This window comes from Eubalaena glacialis, chromosome 2, assembly GCF_028564815.1.
Source record: "Eubalaena glacialis isolate mEubGla1 chromosome 2, mEubGla1.1.hap2.+ XY, whole genome shotgun sequence".
Taxonomy (NCBI): domain Eukaryota; kingdom Metazoa; phylum Chordata; class Mammalia; order Artiodactyla; family Balaenidae; genus Eubalaena; species Eubalaena glacialis.
In genome coordinates this window covers 142,644,397-142,671,795 of record NC_083717.1, presented here as the reverse complement: position 1 = coordinate 142,671,795, position 27,399 = coordinate 142,644,397, and the positions used below count along the sequence as shown (strand labels likewise).

General features: G+C 35.6%; 1 protein-coding gene across 1 annotated transcript in view; it reads left to right on the top strand.

The window, feature by feature from the left end:
• Window positions 1–27,399, top strand: part of MDGA2 (MAM domain containing glycosylphosphatidylinositol anchor 2) — an 811,172-nt gene that overhangs the window by 522,413 nt on the left and 261,360 nt on the right. The gene's annotated exons all lie outside the window — the stretch shown is intronic.

Genomic DNA, 27,399 nt, shown 5'->3' with positions numbered 1-27,399 from the left:
CCTGACACGTAACAAACTGGCCTGTAGCAATTAAAGTATCTTCATTGGGACCTACTGTATAGCACAGGGAACTCTGCTCAATACTCTGTAGTAACCTAAATGGGAAAAGAACTTGAAAAAGAATAGATACATGTATATGTATAACTGAATCACTCTGCTGTACACCTGAAACTAACACAACATTGTTAATCAACTATACTCCAATATAAAATTAAAATTTTAAAAAATATAAAAAGTATCCTTATTGGGTTATTTTGAGGATGAACTGCATTAACACAAGCAAAAAGTCTTTAAAGACCAGGGTACAATGAAATTATATTTAATATTTTTATGTTGAACAAATGTGTGATTTTATTATTTTCTAATTCCCCACAGCTAGTAACCAAGGGCAGGGGACAAGACTCATCCCAATGTTTGAAGGGTTATTTTAAAATAGGAGACTGACTAGCTACTCAAAATTTTTGTGGAGCTGAGAAAATGATCTTAAATCTCAGCCATAGTGTTTTAGTAGGAGTAAATAAGGACTTCTTAAAGTGGAAAGGAGAAGATTATCACAAGAGGTGACAGACTTTCCAACTCCTAACATCTTGTAAAGCAGCTGGGTGACTATTTCTAAGATGATTTTTAACAATTATCAGCTCAGAAAACAGAGATTTGACTTCTTGTCCTATGAAGAGCAAAGATCACTTTCAGCTTTCTGGTACATTATTTTTTAAGCAAAAATATTATATATCTAGACTGAGCAAACAAAATAAACTATTATTCTCTTTTATAAACTATCTCACAAAATTTTAGATTGACAGTCATTACAAAATGAGCTTCAGAGTTATGGTAAATAATTGGGTTTAAAAATATAAGCTAGTACCTTGTTTGACTCTTCAGTAACTATAATCAGGTATGTCATGTGCCTGGTGCTTTACATATTCAAACCAGGTTTGCTTCAGCACTTTTCCCATCTGGCTGTGCACAAAATAGGGAGAGTTTGTGCATTTCAAATAGGTGAAATCATTGAGGTAGCTCTCAAAGTACACCAGGAATAAATTAAGCTTTCATCATCTCCATGCAAACAGGTCTATAAACTAACAACACATAAGTTCATTGCTTTTCTAACATCAGAAGAAGATCCTAAGTCACCATTGCCATAACCAACATGAGAGTCAGGTGCTCTTTAAGTTTTCCCTCTTGTGAATCTCTAAATGAGAGAGAGAAAGTTCCCATATTTTTAACTCATGGTTTGCACAATGTCAAGGAAAATGTGTAACTTATTGAGGGGGAGAATATTCTACAATATTATAAATACTGTAATATGATTAGTCTCCTCTGTTAATATACTTAGGGAAGTGTAACTTTGGAAATAATTTTTGTAATGGAGATCAAATAATTGACTAAAATGTATTTTTGGTACAGACAAAATATCACTTTAACATCTCTATAGTCAAATAAACTTTTAAATTTCAATTAGTCTATTGACCTGATTTGCACAATGCCCAAATGACACAGCATATGAAGACAGAAACAATGTCTGCTGTGGATAAGGATTTCTAAAAGTTTTTTGCAGCAGAACAATTGTATCATGGAGTACAGATTCCTGGGCCCATTCCATACCTACTGAATTAGACTTTCTGGGGAATGACCTGGCAATGTATACGTTTAAACAAGTGTAAATAATTGCTTTGGAAAACAAATGTCTTTGTTATCAGTCATGTTTTCCATGACCCCATGACATTTTGTGAATAGGAATTTTTGTTAATAAAAATCAATTTCCTAGAACTGCTTAAAAAAGCAGCGTCTAGGTGTCATTTTAAAAGTCAGTGTCATCTATAGATTTACCAATAATGTGTTTTCTTAACTTTCTTACTCTTAATTGACATCATAGTAGAGCTTATAACTGTATATCTGTCATGGAGTGTCCAATCATTTGTTGGCCCCTGTTGATTACTTGCCATGCTATGAAAAATCTTCTGTTACATAAATGTCATTATTTATCATACTAATCTAATTATCTTAGACCTTATCAAGAACAATTCACAGAATTTTATAAAACATAAAATATTATGTTTATTTATTTCTTGTCATGCACACCCCCTGACCAATTGGCATAATTTTGTAGCAGGGTCTAAAAGTTGTTTTGATTGTTTTTCTACTCCCATTTGGAAGAAAATGAATATTAGCTCTTAATTGGTAAATTCTTAATTTAGTTGTATTTTTCATAGTTTATTAAAATAAACCTATTAAAATTTGTAAATTTAGAAAATTTAAAAATACAGGTATATTTTAAATTATCATAATTATGGTAACTATAAACTATTTGAAATTTCTCAGATTATGTGTATTTCTAACATGAGGGCACCTACAAATTATGATTTAAAAAAATTAATTTATTTTAATATATTTCAAGCAGTTATATGTTGATGACTCATGATTTCAAAGGCAAATAAGAATTATGTTATTTTTATTAGGATGAAATACGAACTTTGTACCTGCTTGAGAGGTTATGATGAATTCTATAAAGAAATGGGGCAGGTGGGGCTAATTTTACTTAATTATATAGGTCCTTTGATTCAGTCTGCTCAAATTTAGCATTTATAAAATTATCCAGTTAGGATGCTTTCCATAAATGTGCATTACATCTAGGAACCAAGTCACTGAAAAGTATTACTGGCTATAGAAATACGGAAACCTATACTCCCTTCTTCTTTTCCTCCCGTTCTCCTTTCTTTCTTTCTTTCTTTCTCTCTTTTTTTCCCCTCCAATCTGTCTCAATAAATTTTACCACGGAAAGAGATACAGGTTCGGAAACATCTCTGTTCCCTTTGTTAGACAACTATTATCTGTTCTTACTATTTTATATAACCTGTAGGGAAGTTGTTAATGTAAATGTTCAGCAATTGCTGTGAGACTCAATATAAAACTTTTTGTATGCTGTGATCTATTCATGGTAGTTCTCTTCTATGTTTAGAGGTATTTAAATTATCTGAGTGTTATGAAAAATAAAATAATGTTTCAGTTATAGGAATTTCATAGAAATAATTGTCTGTAATAAGGATAGTGTGGACATAAACACCTCCTCTTGTAAAATAGTATGTCCATTGTCATAGATAGCCCGTTTAAGGGCAAAAGGAAATGGCAGGAGAAACTTTGCTGTCATCATACCTGAGTACTAACTTCATGCATCTTTCTTAGCCATGTGGATATTTGAACTTCTTTCCTTTAGGCAAGCTCCACAGCATCTAGACAAACGGAAGCACCATTTATTAGACTCTACGTGTATTTTTTTCACCAACAATCACAGCTTTACAGAAAGACTATGTTTGTGAGAGATACTTAGTGTAAATACAATGACTTCCTGTATTAGTCTGCTTGGCTGCCATAACAGAATACTACAGACTGAGTGGCTTAAACAACAGAAATGTATTTTCTCACAGTCTGGAAGCTAGAAGTTCATGATTAAGGTGCAGTCAGGGTTGATTTTTGGTGAGGCCTCCCTTTCCTGGCCTGTAGTTGTCACCTTCTGATTGTGACCTTTCCTCTGTGGTTCTTGGAGGGAGAGAGTAATGAGCTCTGATGTTTCTGACTCTAACAAGGACACCAGCTCTAGCAGATTAAAGTTCCACCTTTATCACCTCATTTAAATTTACTTAACCACCCTAAAGGCCCTGTCTTCAAATACGTCACATTGAAGGTTAGGGCTTCAACATACAAATTTGAGGGGGGCCACAATTCAGTTCATAACACTTTAAAATGACTGAAAATGGCCTCTGCATTTAGGATTCCTTTTCTTTTAAAATTTCAGATATAAGTTCATAATATATGTTACATCAAAGGAAGAAAATGAATCAGCCATTTAAAGAAAAGAATCTACTCTTCAGTAGATTCTCAACCTAAAGAGGGAACGCTACTGAGAGTATGTGTGGTCCTGTATTCTTAGCTTTGGGGAAATAGGAAGGAATAAATTGTAAAAGAAGAAGGTAAAATGAAACTTTAGTGAGGGACAAAGATCACTTTTGTAGTAGTTTCATAATAAAATTTTAAAAGACTGGACAAAGTATTAAAATATGGATACAAATGATGTGTCAGTGAATCTGCACATTTTTTTTTCTGATTTTCTTTTTTATGATGGAGAAGTTAGTATGTGAAACAGAAGAAAGAAACAGGAGGAAGGAAAGGGAAAAGAAACAAAAAATGTTTTATCTTTTCATGTACTAAACTATTGGGAATATGAATGCCTTAGTAGATTTTTTATCTGCACATTTTTTTTTCTCTTTTTCTTTTTTATGATGGAGAAGTTAGTATGTGAAACAGAAGAAAAACAGGAGGAAGAAAAGGGAAAAGAAACAGAAAAAATGTTTTATCTTTTCATGTACTAAAATATTGGGAATATGAATGCCTTAGTAGATCTTTTTTATCATAGGTAATGCAGATTTTCTAAACAATAGTATTTATAACTACAGATACCAACAGAATACAAAAAATAGTATTAGAATATTGTCGATAGGCCATATCGTTAGAGAATGAGATGTTTCCTATAACTCTCTTGGCAAGAATTTTAACATTCAAAAACCTAAGGTTCGGGACATCCCTGGTGGCGCAGTGGTTGAGAATCTGCCTGCCAATGCAGGGGACACGGGTTCGAGCCCTGGTCTGGGAAGATCCCACATGCCGCGGAGCAACTGGGCCCGTGAGCCACAACTACTGAGCCTGCGCGTCTGGAGCCTGTGCTCCGCAACAACAGAGGCCGCGATAGTGAGAGGCCCGCACACCGCGATTAAGAGTGGCCCCCGCTTGCCGCAACTAGAGAAAGCCCTTGCACAGAAAAGAAGACCCAACACAGCCAAAAATGAATAAATAAATAAATAAATTTATTTTTAAAAAAAGCAAAACACCTAAGGTTCAAATTTTGTTTTTCTCAAATTGGAGACGTAATTTAGCTTCTCTAAACTTACTTTTCCCCTCCCCAAAATAGGGATAACACAGAGATCCATATTATTTGGTTTTATAGGCTGTAAATGCTATTAAATGGAAAACTTTTAGAAGAGATTCCAACACATAACAAATACAATAAATAGTAGTCATCGTTGGGTTGTTAACCTTGATAATGGAAAGAAAGAATAAAATCGGTATCATCAGTAATCATGGAGAGATGATGACAAGAACCTTAGACTTTTGCTAGGATATGGTGTATAGCTTCAGCCATTGATGACTAATCTTAAAATGAGTTCTCCATCATTTTTAAATTATTTTCATCAGTGAGTAAATTAAATATTAATATTTTCCAGAAAAATATATAGAAATGAATACGTATTCTGGCATATGTCTATCTAAACTATGATTGGCAGAAATGTGTAACATAAATATAAAGTATTATTCTGTGAAATTAATAAGGGTACATAAGGAAAATTAAAGAAATTTGCAATTTTGTTGATATGTAGTAGATTCTTCATCTGAGTGCTCTGTCATTTCCTACAGTAATTGAACGTATATATGCCCTATCCTCACTAATGTAGCTTCATAAATGTGAAAATATAGGTGATGAATACACAGTGAATCTGGGGACAGAAGCAATGGTTATTATGGGACTTCAGCTTTGGTCTTCCTGATACTATTTTCAGAGAAATAAGTTAGCCCAGATTTTTCAAAATTCTATTACCATAGTAACAGGAAGTATGCATGTTTCTGGGATCTCTCTACGCCTGTGCATTTTATTGTCCTAGCAATGAATTTTTCAGGTTCACAATATCCAAATTTATTCTTAGACTATGAGCTCTCATATAAAATATCCCTCATAAACTATTAACTTGCCCAGAAGACATCATAAGCCAGATACAGTAGATAGCTAAGCAAAGAAGATTAAAAAAACTGTTAAACAAATGAAAGGCAATGCTATCATATTTATTAAAAAGGGTGTAAATTATTGAAATGCTATCTCACAACTTAACCAAATACTTTGGAGCATGTCAAATAGTCTGTTTTAGCAAACATCTAGAATAATTTATTGTTCAGATTTTCCCAGCTTTATGTAGTTATTTTTCAAATGCTATTAGACGATAATTATAATTAAACAATTTAAAAGTTATTCGTAAGAATAAAGAAGTTCAAATCGTGATATTTCTTTCAGTGAGCTGAGTGAGAATATGTTAAAATAAAGCAATAGAATTTTTATACACCTTAGAACACTTAACTTTTAATTTTAAACTGCTTCTGATTGCAAATTTGTAGACCATGGCTTAGTACTTGATAAGGTTCTATTGTTCCAGTGAAACTGCTGAGAATTGTGTTATTATAGACAATTCAGTTACTAGAAATGCATTTTAGACTTCTTATATGTTTTTTTGAGCTTGCCACTTAGAACTTGTGATTTAGAATATCTTTATGATCATTCACTGACATTTGATTTTATACGTTACTGGATCTCATGATGAAGATACAGTAATTTCCATAAGTGCATGTAGCTAATCCCATAATTTATCTACCCAAACTCCTAGAATAGATTATATCAAGGGATGGTCTTTAGGGTTCCCAACCATCCCAGTGTGTCCTGGACTCAGTGAAAGTCTCACATCCTATAATCTCAGGCAAACCAGTATAATTGGTCACTTAATGATCTAATCCACCATGCAGCCTACCCTCATATAGAGTAGTCTTAATGTCAGTTGTTAATGCTGGTACATGTGCAGCCTTAAGCAGCTCTACGTAAAGAAGCATTTGTAAGAAAAGCCAGGGTGTAGATCCTGACTCTCCCCAAGTGGTGGTGTGACTAAGTCCTTCAACTCTTTGAACCTGCTTTTTTTGCTAATTCATGTTGATAATGGGCTCTAGGTGGGCCACCAATTGATGGAAAGAGAATATTTACTCTCAGATTTCATTTTTATTTACCAAGTTAACATTAACAACAACAAAAACTTAGATTAAATGAGATGGCTGCAAAGAAGTAGATGCAGCCTCTATGTACACAGCTACTCGTGAGCCCCAGGATTCATGCAAGCAAGTTTCAGGCTTGCAGAATTTGACAAGATTAATACCTCATTGTGCTGTTGTCCTTTTATACGTAAGCCTTACATTACTATCTATTCAAGAAAAAGATTTAGCAAATGAATAACCTCTGGACCTGATGCACCTATTTGAAGAAATCTTTGCACATCTTGGGCTCTCAATATTTCTTTTACAAAAAGTCACTGTCAGGGAGGTTTTCATCTCATTCAAGAGAAGATGCATCGCTGGCCACTGTCCTGCCTCCAGCTGTAAGACATTTAAGAGTACAAATTTCCCCATAGAACCTTACCTCATTGCACATACTGTGAAGATTAAATGAGATTGTATTTAAATTGCCTGGCAAATGTTGGGCTCTTAGTTTTATGGTATTGTGATTGTTAGATTAAAAAAAAATTACCTTTGTGAAGAAACTAATGAGGATTTCCAAAATCTCATTTAGCCCTTTGATTGTCCTTTTTTATTTATTGAAACTATCAGTGATACGATATACTACTCTGTACTTTTCAGCAGAAATATTAAATCACAGCTAAATTCCAATTTGTTTCAATGGCTATAGAAATAAGTGAATATCAAATATTGTGTACTCATTAAATATAAATTATCATATTACTAGTATGTACATTAGTAATGAGTAGATGTTTACATTAGGTCTGCAAGATTTTTATAAAGCCTTTTTGTAATATACTTACTTCCATAATGAAGAAATAGTTATAATTTATGTTCTTACCCTTTCTTAAAATCAAGTATACTAGTCAGTACCAGGTAAATGTGCGTTTAAAAAAATTTTTAGGAAAATAGGAATTGATTATTATCTCATCAAAGAACACTTACAGAATACATTTTCTAGTTTAAAGAACAGGAAAAATGCAAACAGTTTTTTTGGGGGGGAAGGGTGAGCCATAAATATCTGCTTTTATCTCTGACATTCTAATATGATGAAATGCATGTATTATTGTTAAAACTTCGTGCTAAAGTATTTGTGTTTTCAAGGAGTCCTCTGACCTTAGCCACACTACTCATAGGATTTAACATCCTGTGTTGTGGCTAAGATTAGCCCTGTGGTCACTGTTAATATAGATTCATAGAGTCATTTGAGTCACAACTAGACATAATTTAAAAGATCCACATTGGTTCATGATGGCTTTGAATTAAATTTAAAAATTAAGAAAGTCCTTGTAGTAGTCCATACAGTGGGAGTAGGGTATCTCATGTATTCTTACAGGGACTGAAAGGAAAGAGGTGAGAGGTAGACTGGAGCATAATGGACAGGCAGAGTATCAGAAATGCATTAACATCAACCTTTTGACTATAAGTCCAGATGCAGCATGTACTTTTGGTTTGCTGTTGTGGCAGTTATTTCCAAAGCATCACAAAGATTTTGGCTTTTCCCTCAATTTTCATTTTCTGCAACATCTGTTCTGAGACATTTTTTTTCTGATAACAACATACTCTTCTTGATTTACTTGCTACTGTTCTATTGCTATAGAAAATAGGTTTGCCCAATTGTTTAGTAATATGGTTTAGTTTATGTTTTGAACAGCATTTCTTTCTGTCAGCTCCTTTTAGTCACTCTGCTTTAGTTGCTATATTGTACTACTTGAGCATTTTATTGACTGCATCCTTCAATCACATACCATCCAGTGAATGTGCTGTAAAGTCAACAGTATTGATTTCTGATAGACATACTGTGTAATAGAAATTTATTGATGGCAACCTTGTCCTTTTGTTCTATTAATGGTACCTATTTCCCTGCTTTGACAAAAATGGAAATTATCAAGAAACCAGGTATAAAATTTTTGGCATAAATAGATGTGACAATTATATGAAGCTACTCTTTAAGTTTCACTTTGATTTGGCACTGCAACCCTGTGCACAACCAAGCAAGAGGCAGAATTTTTAGTCAGTCAAGTATAAAACATTACCACGTGGTGTTCTGCCTCTTTAGCAGCATCTGGCAACACCAGTTTGTTTTACTGAAAAGAGTTTATAGTTCTAAAATGGTAAAATATTGGCAATTTCATACAGTTTGACTTAACAGGTAACAATAGATAAGAAATTTCTTCAAAATAATTATCCCGTATTGAGTGCAAATTAAAATATATATTTTCAAAGTGAAGAGAGAAAAAGACACAACAGGAAATAAATGAACAAAGCTATTAGAAAAACAAGCCGTATAATATGGGTTCTTATAAATTTCCTGGGATTGAATCCACTAAGACAATTGCCTGGGAGGAACAAAATAGGGGAAAAGAAGCAAAACTTCTATTCTTACCATATCTTTCTAATTCTCTTGGTTTTGATCATGAATACTTAATAACTAAAGTCCTGCCTCATTGCATTTTCTTTCAGCTTTAAAATTAGCTCAGTCTGAAAAAATTGTAATGTTTATGTCTTTCTCATTTTGGAACCATAAGCAAAAAGCAATCAGATGTGATGTCCATATAGAGTTACAACACTATGGACTATACAAAAATATGATACTACATTTCAAAGACCCTGAAAATTTAGTGAATATGCAATGGTTTTCATACTAAACATTGTTTTGTGTGTTTAAGTAAAATGTTAAATATGAATACGGGTTTAGAAAAGCATTACTATATGTATACAGATCTACAGTCAAAGAATATGTAATATGGGTTTAATTCTTAAGTCACTGGAGAGTTAAATAGGCAATTCAATACATACCAATATTAAAAACTTGAAGAAAAACAAAAAATAATTCGACATTTCAAACAAATGGTACTTGTTTCCTCTGCAAAGATATTTCATCAGTTCATATTAATCATGTAGAATGGGAAATATGGGTTTAACAAAATCTATATGGAAAACATCAGAACTAGAGTAGGAAAGTTATATTTTCAGTAGCTTTGTGAAATAAAATATTGGCAGGACATTTTTTGTACATGCAATTTCTCATGTGTAGAGAGGAATTGAATTTGGAGGTGATTCAGTCAGTATTTTATCTTTCATATTAAAATAGTATTAAAAAGCTTTTATTGACTTTTAGTCTTTCCTTAAGCAACATTCCATTTTGTGCAGCTTTTTAGTTCCTTCACGTATGTTACACTACAGTAATATCTTTCTCAAAAAAGAAACACCTCCCTTATCATATAGCAGCATTGTCCTAGAATATGGCAACAATACATTTAAATGTACTCTGTCTGAAATCCCAAGATAAGAAATGTAGCTAGTTTAATAGTTAGGCTTGAATTGACTTGTGTTAGAATTAGATCTGTAATAACATTCTTAAACAGCAGTTAGTATTTACAGTATGTCAACCTGATACTGTACTGAAACCTACTACAAGGCCTATAGTTTAAAACTGTCGTTTTCTCCGGTGCAAACCACAATTTTATTGTTTTGTAATTTAGTCCAATATATTGGCTCCTAACCACACACAAAACTTGGAATCAAATCCCTCTGCTTTGGCATATTTATTTTTACAAATTATGCTCTGATTCTGCCTCTCTTTTTCTTTCTTTTTCATTTAATTAACCATGGGGAAGGAATATCAATGTAAGCCTAAAAGTAAATAATAGTTAATGTATCTGTACTTGAAAGGAGAACACCTCCTGAAAACATATTTAGCCCTTTATAAAACAAAGTCTACACATTTCTCAGGTTTCCCAGGGCAGGCCTTAATTTGTTGAGGCACCCCTCACCTCCTAGAATTAGACTCCTCATTCCAGCATTTTCAGATGCACATGTCAGTTGGAGGCTAGAGCAGAAATCCCAGCTAGGAGGTTGGTAACAGATACTTGGCAAGGGCTGAGGTTCTCACGACACTGCACTTGTCTGGGTTGTGACCCAATTCAGCGATCAAGGTATGATATTCTTAATTTTATGAAACTACTTCTAGAATCCAATGTAAATAATCATTATAATGCTTAAATGTGTTAAGTATGAATGTATGTATGACTTGTATGCTTTGATTTCTTTAATTTGACCTTTGGTCCAGTATTGTATTTAGCAAAATATGACTACTTTTGTCCTTTGCAAAGTAGTATTTTATAGCAAACTTTAGAAGCACCAGCAAAAGTCTCTCTCTCTTTTTCCCCCCACCCCATGATTAATACCTAAATATATGGATATATTACTTCTTTTCTTGCTTTTTAAAATTGTATCCGCGTAATCTGATATTTTGGGGTTGGCAGTTGAAATGTCTGTAAATGAAGACTTGGTTAATAGTTTATGACCATGCTTACTGTTCCATGTAATAATATACTTGTTTTTCTTACTCTTTTCTTAGTGGCATATTGTCAACTGCCACTGTTGTTCTCCACTGTTCTGTCTCGGGAAGCCTTTCCTTGTTTAAATTTCTCCTCCTTACCTTGTGAAGTCTGAGAACTTAAATAACTGAGCCCATTATAGTTTTGTATGAGTGAGGAGTGAAAACACTGTGAGCAATGGCCTAAGAGCCTCTTCCACAGTCACTTCAGAATTCAGGCTTTTAAATTATGCCTTAGGGGGTTCACAAGTCCTTTTTGCCTTCTATTCTAAATGGTAGAGATTTCTGGAAGCCTGACTAGCAAACCATGTTTATTTTTGCCTTCCCTAGGCTTTTATTATAATAGATGATATTAATGTTATCCCTTTTTTCTATTAGAGCAGCAGCATTAATTCTTTATCTGGCATAAATATCATCAGGAATTTAATTAGAGCTTGAAAATTATCAACTTTATTTCACTCTGGAGTTTATCTACAATGCTTTAAATCCATCTCAAGTCAGACTGCCTAGATTAGAATCTCAGCTCCACCATTCACTATGTATGTGACCTTGGGAAAGTTATCTAAACTGTCTCTCAGATTGGTAATAATAGTAGCTATCTCATAAAATTACATGAGAAATATATGAAAAGCTTTTTGAAGTGTGCCTGGAACATATTAAGGGCTATAGTTGTCTCCATCTAATTACAAACACCTCGAGGGCAGGATTTTTGTCTGTTTTGTTCTATTATCTCCAATGCCTAGAACAGAGTCTGACACACAGTTGGCACTTAATAAATATATGTTGAATTAACAGTTTTTCTTTAAATAAAACATAGATTATTCCTTTGTTTGCTGTCAGTTTATTTTGTTGCTATCAATGACCTGGCTAATTAAGCTCCTGATCTGATTTCTAATCTTTGCTATATCTTGGAACCAATTTAGATATTTGAGTAACCTGAGTATAGATATGTCACAAGATTAGGAGACTATATGCCAAGGTGTTTTCCTAATCAAGGTAGACATTTGGCCTGGGCAGTCCTTTGGAAACTAATGGAATTCCCTTGGAGAGGCAAACAGAGGCCCAGCAGAGTTAAATCTGTTCAACATTACTCTTTAAGATTAGCTGTGAACCACCTTAGCAATATTACTATAAAATGAAATTGTAGAATCATAAAAAGTTTCAAAATATAACATTATAATACAGTGTCACCAGGATGGGTAATAAAAAGAAAAAAAAAAAAGCACCTAATTTTTATCAGACCAATAAGACAGAGTAAGAGAGTAACTAATAAGAGAGTACCTTTTTGCACCATCCCTCTATGTTACAAATACTGGTTGTAGAAATACCAGCTGCCTCCATTTCAGCAGCTCTGATGGCCAGAGCAGAATTATTGTTTTGTTTTCTTTGCTACTCTAGTGAGGCCTCAAGAAGTATAGCTGGGAGATCAACACCAGATGGTCTTGGAGGTGATATCTTTATCTGTCCTCCTACTGCTATATCACTCTTACAGAAGAGCCTTAAATCTTGACTGATCTTTTTAATTCTATATTGAATTACCCACATACTGGTCCTCTTATGACAAAGGCCATATGCCTTTAGTTTTGGTTTCAGGGACATAATTTGGTTTAATCAAATGGTTTATTGATAGTAATGTATGTGCTATAACTGAGCAAAGAATTAAGTACAAAGAAGTGTAAATAATATGCTGTAATTATTTTATGTGAGTGGTGCACTAAATTTTGGAAGAGAAACTCTTTGCTATCACCTTGTTAGTGATATAAAGCATGGTTAAGTTTAGATGGGTTGAACAATGAGAGAACAGAAAGGTCTTCATAGCTAGTATTTTTCAATGAATGGTTCATGAAATCCTGAGTTTTTCATGGTTTTTTTTTTTTTGGTTAAGTTTATGACAAATAGGTCTTATGTGGAGTTTCCGTTCTCTAGTCTTTAAATTCAACATTCTTTTATTCAATAAGACTTTATTAAGCACATAATTCTTTGCCAAATCCTTTTCTGAGTGCTGTTGGTACAAATATGAAAAACATCACCCTTTTCACAGATAATTCAATTCTTAAATATCGCACAGTGAAAGGCGAAGGTAAATGTTCTAATGGTGGCTAAGGTATGTGAGGAGGGGTGTGTGTGGGAAGCTATAATAAGCCGCTATGCTTATACAAAAGAGGAAGGAATTCAATTGCCTTGTACAAAAACTAAGAATTTGGTAAAAAACTGATATTGACATTTGACCGTGGTAAAGTGGTTTACCGGGTGAATAAGCACTGGAAGAGAATCCCAGGCAGCAGGAATAGCAAGTTCATGCCTTCTTGATTTTGTGAGGAGGACATCTTTGCAAACTGGCACTATTCCTAAAAACCTGGTATCTTCCATGAAGAACAGGAAAATTCCACAGACAGCAAGTTCCTTGGTTGGAAGTACTTAGCTTGGATTTTCTCTCCATGAGTGATGGGATTCTGCTGCAGCTGTAGATAATGCTCAGTTTCTGGTAAACTTGAATGAGACCTTGCTCTGCCAAGATTTCACCTGTTGGAAGGAACATTAAGGGATTGTTGGCCAAGGGAGGGAGATGTAAGTGGTGATAAAGTTCTTCTTCGTCATGTTTTAACAATATTTATGAAGACTTTTTAGGCCATTAAGTATTAGTACCCCAACTATTGGCATAACTTATTGACTGAAATAAGCTTTTGACTTTATCTTTTGCTCACCTTGGAACACAAGTTCCAGTTCTAGTTTTTCTGTTTATCTTGTTTAATGACTAGATTCAAATGTAAATAACACTCATTGTAATTTGTAAAGTCTGATTTCATTGAAGAATATCTTTTGGCAAATTTTTTTTTTTAATATTATTTATTTGGCTGCACCGGATCTTAGTTGCGGCATGCGGGATCTTTTTTTTTTTTCTTTTTTCTTTTAGTGGCAGCATGTGGAATCTTTAGTTACGGCATGTGGGATCTAGTTCCCTGACCGGGGATCAAACCCGGGCCCCCTGCATTGGGAGCGTGAAGTCTTAGCTACTGGACCACCAGGGAAGTCCCCAGATTTCTTTACTCATTATGCTGTGATGGCATAAATATCCTGGTCAGGGATCATAAATGCACATGACTTCAGAGAACAGGGAGGTGATGTAAATATGTGAAGTCACCCAAGACAATGGGAGTCATGGGGAGAAGGCTGGTTCTCATCCTATTAAGATGTAAGATTCTGAGTGCAGGAATTCTTGGGCTGTTTTGTTCACCGTTATATCCCAAGTACCTATCACAGGCCTTGATACATAGTAGGTGCTCAATAAATACTTATTAAATGAATATGTTGAAATGTGTTATACTAGGGAGACCAAACAATACCTAAAGATATTTATTCCTAATAATGATAACAACAAACAATAAATAATATTGTGCCAATCAAACAAAACCCATCTAGGGAAGCCCTTTTTGGAACTCATGGCATTATGCCATGAGTATGCCATTTCCTAGTAGGTCTCTTCTAGGAAACTTTTATGCAATTTTCCATGAAGGAACATATTTACTCTGCCTTCTCAATCATTTGCAGAACTATCTGTCCTTTGAACATTAAAAAAATGAAAAATGCTTGTTAGCTTCAGTATCTATAGGAAAGGCTCTCTCTTGGCATTAGAAACTATTTATGAATACGATTTCAAATATTTCCATATCCTGAAACATTGTTTTAAATAGAATTTCCTAATATATCATTCCTGGGCTTCATGAGAATCAATCAATTTGTCAATAATTATAATATTTGAATAATAACTTCAACTATATGCGTGGATTATTTTGAATTTTCAAATCAACTTCTAATATATTCTCTCATTTTTAGCATGTGAAATGTCCATTGCTACCTGTATTTCAATGAAACGTCTGTTGAAAATGAATTCCAATGAAATGCATGAAAATACAGTGATTCTTGTATCTTAGTGAAATGACTTCTTTTTGCAAGAGAAACTTTTTTCTATTCTTTGAATCTGTAAACATAGCATGTCTCTCCATATAGAAGCTGGACTTGGTTTGTCTATCATGTGTATATTTTAGTTTAAAAAATGTACGGCCATGGAAAAGAAGCAGAAAGTTAATTGTATGTATTTTTACTTCCTCTTCCTTTTATTCATGCTGTGCTCTTACTCATTTTATTTTGTGCTTATATCCTGATGGGTAAAGGTGCCCCTACTCACCACTGATTTCTTCCTTATTCTTTCTTTAGCCTTTTCACATTATCTCCATGTGGCCAACTACTGATGATTGAATTTACATGGAAAGGGTGTCCTAGCAGACACTGTGAGTGCCCTGCTTTCTCCTCTTAGCCTGTTCTGGAGGGTACTGTAGTTTCTTTTGACAGATTCGATTCAATATCCTTCTGTTTGAAAACTTTCGCTGGACTCAGCAATGTGTTCAGCCAATGCAGAAGGCTGGTAAGTTAAGACCCATAGAATAATCCTTAACTAATGAAGGACACGAGTTGGTAGCTAAATACCCCAGCCAGCCTCCTCACTTTTCAGAGGGAGAGTTCTGAGATGTGTTCTATCTAGTTTCCCAAAGGGTCCCCAGCAGCAGGGAGTCAAGTTTCTCACAGTGACAACCGCTCATTAGTGCTCCATTACTGGGTTTTCTCCCTTTATTTGTCTCTTCTCTTCTCCTTCAGTATTCTTCCTGCGATCTCCACCCAGATGAACTATTTTCTTATATTAGGACCTGCTTTTGGGAGGATTCAAAATAAGACTAATACCATCCTAGCTGAGGATTTTTTATTGGAGTTCATTCTGGTGGGGGTTTTTTGTTGTTGTTTTATTGGTTTTGGGGGGGGTTGTTTGTTTTTTCATGTTCTTTCTTCCTTGTGATTTTTCTCTGTGACTCAGTATTCAAGTTCCTTCCAATCAAAGAATCATATGTCTCAGATTATCTCTAACTCAAGGCAACCGGCAACTTTTACCGTAGTTAACTATTTCATATTAATTTAATCGAAGCGTCGGGGGGGAAAAACTAAGTTCCTTTTTAAAAATTAAAAGGCCCAGATCCATGGAGAGCCAAATCTCTAAAAATATAAAGATGATTAGCACTGCATTGTTTTCAATTTTTTTAAACCATGTTTATCTTCAGCTAGCTGTTATGTTAGGTAGTAGCCAAAACAAACCCACCAATACAGTAGTATTTTCTTCCTACAGAATGTATTCTTAATTAACCCCAAACTAAATCTTTGTATTACAATCCAGAAGACCTCACGAGGAACTGACTCTAAAATTAATGGTCATGAATCCCAGTCTACAAACTCAGGTTTGAAAGAAATATATCTTTATTATTCTATAATTCAACTTCATTTTTATTTCAACCGCCTATTCTGCCATAATTTCAGAAATTGTATCTCAGTCATTGTGGAGTTCCCATTTCCACCAGATTTTATTTAAATTCTATGGGTTGCTATATTATACTAAGGTGTGGGGCATGAGATCTGGATCTTTTGACAGGCACGTATCGTCTAAGATCTCCCTCATTCCTACTGTCTTGCCACATTCAGTTCTGGCCCGTCTCTCTGCTTCTTCCATTCCATTGTGTGGGGCTGGGGCTGTTCCCCTGAGGCGTGGAGCCTTTCCCATGAGACTCACTATGGCCTGTCTGTGTAGCCAGTCATACTTAGTGACCTCAAAGCAGGAAGGGACACACGCATCCCCTCTGCTCTTGAATGTGCAGGTGTTCAGGATTTGGTGTGGGAGTCAAGAAGCCAATCCTCTCTGTCTCAGACCAACTGAAGTAACTGTTGCTTAGCCCAAGAAAACTTTTCTTTTTGTTGGCCAGGAGGGGAGGAACTGAAGGGAACATGGGAAGAATTCTCTTCCTCAGAGATATTTCCTAAAATATACTTCCCGTGTTGCAGTTATTGAAGGGTTTAGGATTTTGGAAAATAAAAACCACAGACTGTTTGGTCTCTCCTCTCTTTCGTTTCCCTTCCCTTCTTTTCCCTTTCTTTCTCTTTCTTTTTCTGTCATTCTACTTCATCACATCCCTCCCAGTATGAATAATTTATAGATCTATCTATCTATCTATCTATCTATCTATCTACCTATCTATCTATCTATCTATCTATCTCTCGTATTTCCACCACAGGGAACATCAAGCATGCTAGAATGTTGACATACTGATCTTAAAGGAGCCAAGTCTCCAAGGCAACTGCTGTGGTGACCCATGCCTTCCATCATTGAGTGCTGGCAAGATTCTCATTCAGATAGTCTGATGGGCACTTTTTTATGAGCACTGTATACATAGAGAATGTTTATAGCTGGTGGTGTATGTCTGTGTGTGTGTCATATTAAACGCAGACTTGGAATAATTTTTATGTAATTTGAGCCATGTTTTGGCAATAACTATAAAACATGTTTACAATAATCTATGATTTTTAAAATATACTATAGATGCTTCACTTAACTTGATAGATTTCCTTTTTTATTTTATGTATTTCACCTTTTTCTACTTTTTACTTTGGTTTGATGAACATCCCAAATAAAAATTAACATACTGTCCACTCAGTGTTTCTCTTGTCCCTTTTCAACTTCTCTGTTTCATTTCTTTATTACTTAAAATGAGCTTCAAATAGTAATCTGTCTCTGATATGTTGCTGTGAAGAATGACTGAATATCTAGATTTCTGCAGTATGTTTTAGAACAATGCTCTTGTCTCATGGTTATAAGGAAGCTGATGATCTCGATGGCTTTACATGTTTATTCTTACATAGTGATGGGATAATTCAACCAAAACATGCAATAGATATTTAATGAACACTCAACCACATACATGATTCAGTGCAATGAGATTAATCTTTCTTAATTTCCTGATTACCTATATAAGAGCAGAAAAAGAAACATAATGCATGGACTCGAGGTGGTGTTGGAGAGTTTAAGAGCACTATAAAAAACTAGCATTCACTTGCACTTCACTTTTGCCTATGAGCTTTTTTTTTTTTTTGTCTTTCTGTGTCTGACTTATCTATTTTTTTTTAACACCTTTATTGGAGTATAATTGCTTTACAATGGTGTGTTAGTTTCTGCTTTATAACAAAGTGAGTCAGCTATATGTATACATATATCCCCATATCTTTTCCCTCTTGCGTCTCCCTCCCTCCCTCCCACCCTCCCTATCCCACCCCTCTAGGTGGTCACAAAGCACCGAGCTGATCTCCCTATGCTATGCGGCTGCTTGCCACTAGCTATCGATTTTACATTTGGTAGTGTATAGATGTCCATGCCACTCTCTCACTTTGTCCCAGCTTACCCTTCCCCCTCCCTGTGTCCTCAAGTCCATTCTCTAGTAGGTCTGCGTCTATATTCCTGTACTGCCCCTAGGTTCCTCATGACCTTTTTCTTTTTTTAAGATACCATATATATTTGTTAGCATACAGTTTTTGCTTTTCTCTTTCTGATTTACTTCACTCTATATGACAAACTCTAGGTCCATCCACCTCACTACAAATAACTCCATTTCCTTTCTTTTTATGGCTGAGTAATATACCATTGTATACATGTGCCACATCTTCTTTATCCATTCATCTATTGTTAGCCATTTAGGTTGCTTCCATGTCCTGGCTATTGTAAATAGAGCTGCAATGAACATTGTGGTACATGACTCTTTTTGAACTATGGTTTTCTCAGGGGATATGCACAACAGTGGGATTGCTGGGTCATATGGTAGTTCTATTGTTAGTTTTTTAATCAATTTACATTCCCACCAACAGTGCAAGAGGGTTCCCTTTTCCCACACCCTCTCCAGCATTTATTGTTTGGAGATATTTTGATGATGGCCATTCTGACTGGTGTGAGGTGATACCTCATTGTAGTTTTGATTTGCATTTCTCTAATGATTAATGATGTTTAGCATTCCTTCATGTGTTTGTTGGCAATCTGTGTATCTTCTTTGGAGAAATGTCTATTTAGGTCTTCTGCCCATTTTTGGATGGGGTTGTTTGTTTTTTTGATATTGAGCTGCATGAGCTGCTTGTAAATTTTGGAGATTAATCCTTTGTCAGTTGCTTCATTTGCACATATTTTCTCCCATTCTGAGGGTTGTCTTTTCGTCTTGTTTATGGTTTCCTTTGCTGTGCAGAAGCTTTTGAGTTTTGTTAGGTCCCATTTGTTTATTTTTGTTTTTATTTCCATTTCTCTAGGAGGTGGGTCAAAAAGGATCTTGCTGTGGTTTATGTCATAGAGTGTTCTGCCTATGTCTTCCTCTAAGAGTTTTAGAGTGTCTGGCTGTACATTTAGGTCTTTAATCCATTTTGAGTTTATTTTTGTGTATAGTGTTAGGGAGTGTTCTAATTTCATTCTTTTACATGTAGCTGTGCAGTTTTCCCAGCACCACTTATTGAAGAGGCTGTCTTTTCTCCATTGTATATTCTTGTCTCCTTTATCAAAAATAAGGTGACCATATGTGCGTGGGTTTATCTCTGGGCATTCTATCCTGTTCCAGTGATCTATATTTCTGTTTTTGTGCCAGTACCATACTGTCTTGATTACTGTAGTTTTGTAGTATAGTTTTGTAGTATAGTCTGAAGTCAGGGAGCCTGAATCCTCCAGCTCTGTGTTTCTTTCTCAAGATTGCTTTGGCTATACGGGGTCTTTTGTGTTTCCATACAAATTGTGAAATTTTTTGTTCTAGTTCTGTGAAAAATGTCAGTCGTAGTTTGATAGGGATTACATTGAATCTGTAGATTGCTTCGAGTAGCATAGTCATTTTCACCGTGTTGATTCTTCCGATCCAAGAACATGGTATATCTCTCCATCTGTTTGTATCATCTTTAATTTCTTTCATCAGTTTAATTTCTTTCATCAGTGTCTTATAGTTTTCTGCATACAGTTCTTTTGTCTCTGTAAGTAGGTTTATTCCTAGGTATTTTATTCTTTTTGTTGTAATGGTAAATGGGAGTGTTTCCTTCATTTCTCTTTCAGATTTTTCATCATTAGTGTATAGGAATGCAGGAGATTTCTGTGCATTTATTTTGTATCCTGCTACTTTACCAAATTCATTGATTAGCTCTAGTAGTTTTCTGGTAGCATCTTTGGGATTCTCTATGTATAGTATCATGTCATCTGCAAAGAGTGACAGCTTTACTTCTTTTCTGATTTGGATTCCTTTTATTTCTCTTTCTTCTCTTATTGCTGTGGCTAAAACTTTCAAAACAATGTTGAATAATAGTGATGAGAGTGGGCAACCTTGTCTTGTTCCTGATCTTAGTGCAAATGGTTTCAGTTTTTCACATTGAGGACGATGTTGGCTGTGGGTTTGTCATATATGACCTTTATTATGTTGAGGTAAGTTCTCTCTATGCTTACTTTCTGGAGGGATTTTATCGTAAATGGGTATTGAATTTTGTCGAAAGCTTTTTCTGCATCTATTGAGATAATTATATGGTTTTTCTCCTTCAATTTGTTAATATGGTGTATCACATTGATTAATTGGCATATACTGAAGAATCCTTGCATTCCTGGGATAAACCCCACTTGATCATGGTGTATAATCCTTTTAATGTGCTGTTGGATTCTGTTTGCTATTATTTTGTTGAGGATTTTTGCCTCTATTTTCATCAGTGATATTGGCCTGTAGTTTTCTTTCTTTGTGACATCTTTGTCTGGTTTTGGTATCAGGGTGATTGTGGTCTCGTAGAATGAGTTTGGAGGTGTTCCTCCCTCTGCTATATTTTTTTTTTGGAAGAGTTTGAGAAGGATAGGTGTTAGCTCTTCTCTAAATGTTTGATAGAGTTCGCCTGTGAAGCCATCTAGTCCTGGGCTTTTGTTTGTTGGAAGATTTTTAATCACAGTCTCAATTTCAGTGCTTGTGATTGGTCTGTTTATATTTTCTGTTTCTTCCTGGTTCAGTCTCAGAAGGTTGTGCTTTTCTAAGAATTTGTCCATTTCTTCTAGGTTGTCCATTTTACTGCCATATAGTTGGTTGTAATAATCTCTCATGATCCTTTGTATTTCTGCAATGTCAGTTGTCAATTCTCCTTTTTCATTTCTAATTCTATTGATTTGAGTCTTCCTCCTTTTTTTCTTGATGAGTCTGGCTAATGGATTATCAATTTTGTTTATCTTCTCAAAGAACCAGCTTTTAGTTTTATTGATATTTGCTCTTGTTTCCTTCATTTCTTTCTCATTTATTTCTGATCTGATCTTTATGATTTCGTTCCTTCTGCTAACTTTGGGGTGTTTTTGTTCTTCTTTCTCTAATTGCTTTAGGTGTAAGTTTAGGTTGTTTATTTGAGATATTCCTTGTTTCTTGAGGTAAGATTGTATTGCTATATACTTCCCTCTTGGAACTGCTTTTGCTGCATCCCATAGGTTTTGGGTTATCATGTTTTCATTGTCATTTGTTTCTAGGTATTTTTTTGATTTCCTCTTTGAGTTCTTCAGTTATCTCCTGGTTATTAATTAGTGTATTGTTTAGTCCCCCTGTGTTTGTATTTTTTATAGATTTTTTCCTGTAATTGATATCTAGTCTTAGAGCATTGTGGTCAGAAAAGATATTTGATATGATTTCAATTTTCTTAAATTTACCAAGGCTTGACCTGTGGCCCAAGATATGATCTATCCTGGAGAATGTTCCATGAGCACTTGAGAAGAAAGTGTATTCTGTTTTTGGATGGAATGTCCTATAAATATCAATTAAGTCCATCTTGTTTAATGTATCATTTAAAGCTTGTGTTTCTTTATTTATGTTCATTTTGGATGATCTGTCCATTGGTGAAAGTGGGGTGTTAAAGTCCCCTACTATGATTGTGTTCCTGTCGATTTCCCCTTTTATGGCTGTTAGCATTTGCCTTATGTATTGTTTGGTCTGGTGGGTTTTTACCTTGCTCCTTCATGTGCTATGTGTTTCTCTGTCTTCTCATTTTGCTTAACTTACTGTGTTTGAGGTCTCCTTTTCACAGGCTGCGGTTTCGTAGTTCCCGTTGTTTTTGGTGTCTGCCCCCAGTGGCTAAGCTTGGTTCAGTTCGTTGTGTAGGTTTCCTGATGGAGGGGACTAGCGCCTGTGTTCTGGTGGATGAGGCTGGATCTTTTCTTGCTGGTGGGCAGGTCTGCGTCCGATGGTTTGTTTTGGGGTGTCTGTGACCTTATTATGATTTTAGGCAGCCTTTCTGCTAGTGGGTCGGGTTTTGTTCCAGTCCTGCTAGTTGTTTGGCATCGGGTGTCCAGCACTGTAGCTTGCTGGTCGTTGAGTGGAGCTGCATCTTGGCGTTGAGATGGAGATCTCTGGGAGATTTTCCCCATTTGATATTATGTGGAGCTGGGAGGTCTCTGGTGGACCAACGTCCTGAATTCGGCTGTCCCACCTCAGAGGCACAGGACTGACACCCAGCCAGAGCACCAAGACCCTGTCATCCACACGGCTCAGAATAAAAGGGAGAAAAAAAGAAAGAAAGAAAGAAAAAATAAATAAATAAAATAAAGTTATTAAAATAAAAATAAAAAATAATTATTAAAAATAATGTTAAAAAGTAATTTAAATAAAAAAAAGAAAGAAGAGAGCAACCAAACCAAAAAACAAATCCACCAGTGACAACAAGCGCTAAAAACTATACTTAAAAAAAAAAAAAAGGACAGTCAGAACCCTAGGACAAATGGTAAAAGCAAAGCTCTACAGACAAAATCACACACAGAAGCATACACATACACACTCACAAAAAGAGAAAAAGGAAAAAAATATATATATTGTTGCTCCCAATGTCACCGCCTCAATTTGGGATGATTCGTTGTCTATTCATGTGTTCCACAGATGCAGGGTACATGAAGTTGATTGCAGAGATTTAATCCGAAGCTCCTGAGATTTCTGGGAGAGATTTCCCTTTGTCTTCTTTGTTCGCACAGCTCCTGGGATTCAGCTTTGGATTTGGCCCCGCCTCTGCTCATAGGTCTCCTGAGGGCATCTGTTCCCCACCCAGACAGGACGAGGTTAAAGGAGCAGCTGATGAGGGGGCTCTGGCTCACTCAGGCCGGCGGGAGGGAGGGGTACGGATGCAGGGCGAGCCTGCGGCGGCAGAGGCTGGCGTGATGTTGCAACAACCTGAGGCGCGCCCTGTGTTCTCCCGGGGAAGTTGTCCCTGGATCACGGGACCCTGGCAGTGGTGGGCTGCACAGGCTCCAGGGAGGGGGAGGTGTGGATAGTGACCTGTGCTTGCACACAGGCTTCTTGGTGGCTGCAGCAGCAGCCTTAGCGTTTCATGCCTGTCTCTGGGGTCTGCACTGATAGCCGCGGCTGGCGCCCATCTCTGGACCTCATTTAGGCTGTGCTCTGAATCCCCTCTCCTCGCACACCCTGAAACAATGGTCCCTTGCCTCTTAGGCAGGTCCAGACCTTTTCCCGGACTCCCTCCAGGCTAGCTGTGATACACTAAGCCCCTCAGGCTGTGTTCATGCAGCCAACCCCTGTCCTTTCCCTGGGATCTGACCTCCGAAACCCGAGCCTCAGCTCCCAGCCCCAACCCATCCCAGCGGGTGAGCAGACAAGCCTCTCAGGATGGTGAGTGCTGGTCGGCACTGATCCTCTGTGCAAGCATCTCTCTGCTTTGCCCTCTGCACCCCTGTTGCTGCACTCTCCTCTGTGGCCCCGAAACTTAACCCCCGCCACCCGCCATCTCTGCCAGTGAAGGGGCTTCCTAGTGTGAGGAAACTTTTCCTCCTTCACAGCTCCCTCCCAGAGGTGCAGGTCCCGTCCCTATTCTTTTGTCTCTGTTTTTTCTTTTTTCTTTTGCCCTACCCAGATACGTGGGGAGTTTCTTGCCTTTTGGGAGGTTGGAGATCTTCTGCCAGCATTCAGTAGGTGTTCTGTAGGGGTTGTTCCACATGTAGATGTATTTCTGATGTATTTGTGGGGAGGAAGGTGATCTCCACGTCTTACTCTTGTGCCATCTTGAAGGTCTCCCTGCCTATGAGCTTTTAAAGGCACTACGAAAATTAATCTTGAAAAACAATAGTTTCAACTTACAAATTAAAATATATCAATAAAACAAAATTAATAGATGTTTTATTATGTGTCCTCAAAATGTATGGGTATATTTAAATTTGTTTTTTGTGATATGGCATAGGACCTCCAAAAGTTAAAATGGTTTTAAAATATCTCTGTCAAATGCATCAGAGTCAAATATAAAAATTATATAGTTTAGTGACTACATTTTTTACACTAGTCATTCATTTATTCATTTGCCCACTTATTGATTTGCCTTACCAATATTTATTAAGCACAGTAACTGTACAAGCACAGGACCAGGCTATGGGGGTGGTAATGAAAATAATGACAAAATAAAATGCTTTTTCAGTGCATGTTTTGTACTAGGTACTATTGTAAGCACTTAACACGTGTTAAATCATCTCACCTCTGTAAGACAGGTAATTATTTTCCTCCATTTCAACAGTGGAAAACTGAGGCACTCAGGAGTAGAAGAACTAGCCCAAGTGCACACAGTTATTAAATAATAGCAGAGTCAAGAACCCAGGTATTGTTCTCCAGAATTTGTGCTCTTACCTTTCAACTATCAGGCCATATTTCAGAGAACGCAGTCATGATGCTTCTGTCTGAAGAGCCATAGTGGAAGCCTGGCTAATGTTATAAGATGTGATATGAAAGGGAAAATAAGGGGGCTATGGAAGCTTATAGCAAGGGACTTAACTAGCCCAGGATGAAATCTCTTCTTAAAATATTTTTAATAATACACAAAAATATTTTTTTATGTTTTTCCTACTTTAATTTTTTTTCTCTATGGCATGATTTACACTTAAGCTTGATGAATCCAATGACCCTATGGTTCTTAAGCATAGCCTCATAGTTTAAAAAAGCTGATATTTATAGAATCAAACATAACACGCTAGAACAAAATGACAACAATTTCACCTTTATCTCTTTAGAATTTAAAGCTATAAAATTTTGTTACTAAAATATGTATGAGCATTCTTAAAGTCTTGAAAGCATTAGCCCATTTTGGGGTCTTTGTGGGATATTTTTAACATCAGGGATTATCAGAGAAAATAATGCCATCTTTAATAAAACTAAGTTGGACAGTGCACTGTTTTCAATTTAGATTTGGAAAAGAGAAATTTCAATAGGATTGTGAATACACTTCTGCAATGCACTATAGGTAAAACAGTGGTCTCTTGTTATTTATATATTATTTTATGAGCTTTGAAATTCTCTTGAACCTTTTTCTTTAAATATTGTCTATCTAATAGAAAAACAACTCATCCTTATACAAGTCAATTTCAGGTGCAAATATTTCTTAATGTCACCATTGTGTGTTTCCATAATCTAAACATACGCTATTAATGGCCCTTAGGCCTTGGGACTTTTAATTTTACTAAAACATGATGTAAAACAAATGAGTTTTACTAATATAATATAACTGTTGGACTGTCTACAATTGTATTTTAACTAAATAGCTTTGTAAGATTATATTATTTACCTCAAACTAAGCTATAGGGATTTCTTTTACTTTTTCATAATGCTATGTCAATAATTAAGTATATCTATTTTAAAAATATTTAATTAGTAGTTTCTTTTTTATCAGTTTAACAATATTAAATAACTCTTTGAGATGCTTTCTTTTCTACCAAATTGCAATGCCTTTTGCCTCTTATTTTCATTTTGTGAATTCCCCAACAGGTTTATCATAGATATTTATAATTTCAAGTCAACATCTCACAAGGGCAATTAAGATACTTTGGAAACTTCTGTGCTCCTTAAGATGATGTTAGAAGGGCCAGCATGCAACAATGATGTTTAAAAAGGTCCTCCAGGCATTCCATACCTATTCCACAGAACCATAATTATAATATGGAGTGGTCTTCTTGCTCTCCTCTGGCGTCTTTTCAAATTTATTTTTTATTGAGGCAACATTGACTAATAATATTATATAAGTTTCATGTGTACAACATTATATTTCAACTTCTTTGTACCATACATCATGGTCACCATCAAAAATTTAGTTTTCATCAGTCACCATACAGTTAATCCGCTTTACTCATTTCACCCTCCCCCTGCTCCTTTCCCTCTGGTAACCACTACTCTGTTCTCTGTATCTACATGTTTGTTTTTGTTTCGTTTGGTTTGTACATATATTTTGGGTTTTTGTTTGTTTTTTATATTCCAAGTATGAGTGAGATCATATGGTATTTGTCTTTCTGACTTATCTCACTTAGCATAATACTCTCAAGGTCCATCCATGTCCCAAAAGGCAAGTTTTCATCTTTTTTATGCTTGAGTAGTATTCCATTGTATTCAAACAAGGCAGACAATATTGAATCACACAAGGAGTTTACCTTGTATTCTGAGAAAAGCACTGTCCAACTCTAAGCTGAAATTAATATCTAAAAAAATTACACAGTACAATTGAACACTTTGTGTTCCCAATATGGATAGATTTCAGTTTTAACTTTGGCATCAAATATTTCTGAATGTGTGAACTCAAACATTGGCCTAATGCATTCCCCCTGTTTTTATTTAGGAATGCATTATATAGGCTGGCACTGTGGTATAAGCAGAAAAAAAAGTTCTGTATGTGAACAGAGTTTTTGTGCAGTTCCTACTTTGAGTGTTTGATGAAAAGTCTGTAATACAGCATTTTTTATTGAATGGATATTTATCTACAATTTTTTTTACCTGAAAAGTTGCAAACAACTTATTTTCACTGGGGAGATTATTATAACCCAGACATTGGAGTGGTGGCTGTCATAGTTTGGTGACTATGTTTGAACAGTGGTTTATTTTGTTTCTAAGTTTTAAAGCAGTGATTATGAAAACTCATTGCCTAAACTTTCTGAACAGAGAGGTTAGAGAGGAAATATGGGGGCTGCTTTAAATTACATGATTTTGTTATTCCTTTCAAGATGAAAAACCAGGCCCACTGCTTAGTAAAAACCTCCAGTGATCTTTTATCTTACTTGGTTGTGTTCAGGTTGCAAAATATGTATCATTTCACCTCAGAATGATCCACAAATTAAATAAATGACAATCTTCACCATGAAAATACAAGGACTAAACAACTGCAATATTTATACCTGGAAGGACAAAAGAGATTGTCAACATTAAAAGAGAAAGGGATTTTTGTTTTAAAACTTTAATCCCTCTTGTCATTCTAATTTTGGAACAATAATCCAAGAATACATAAATTTTAATTCCCTTCTCCATGTGTAAGATCTTAAA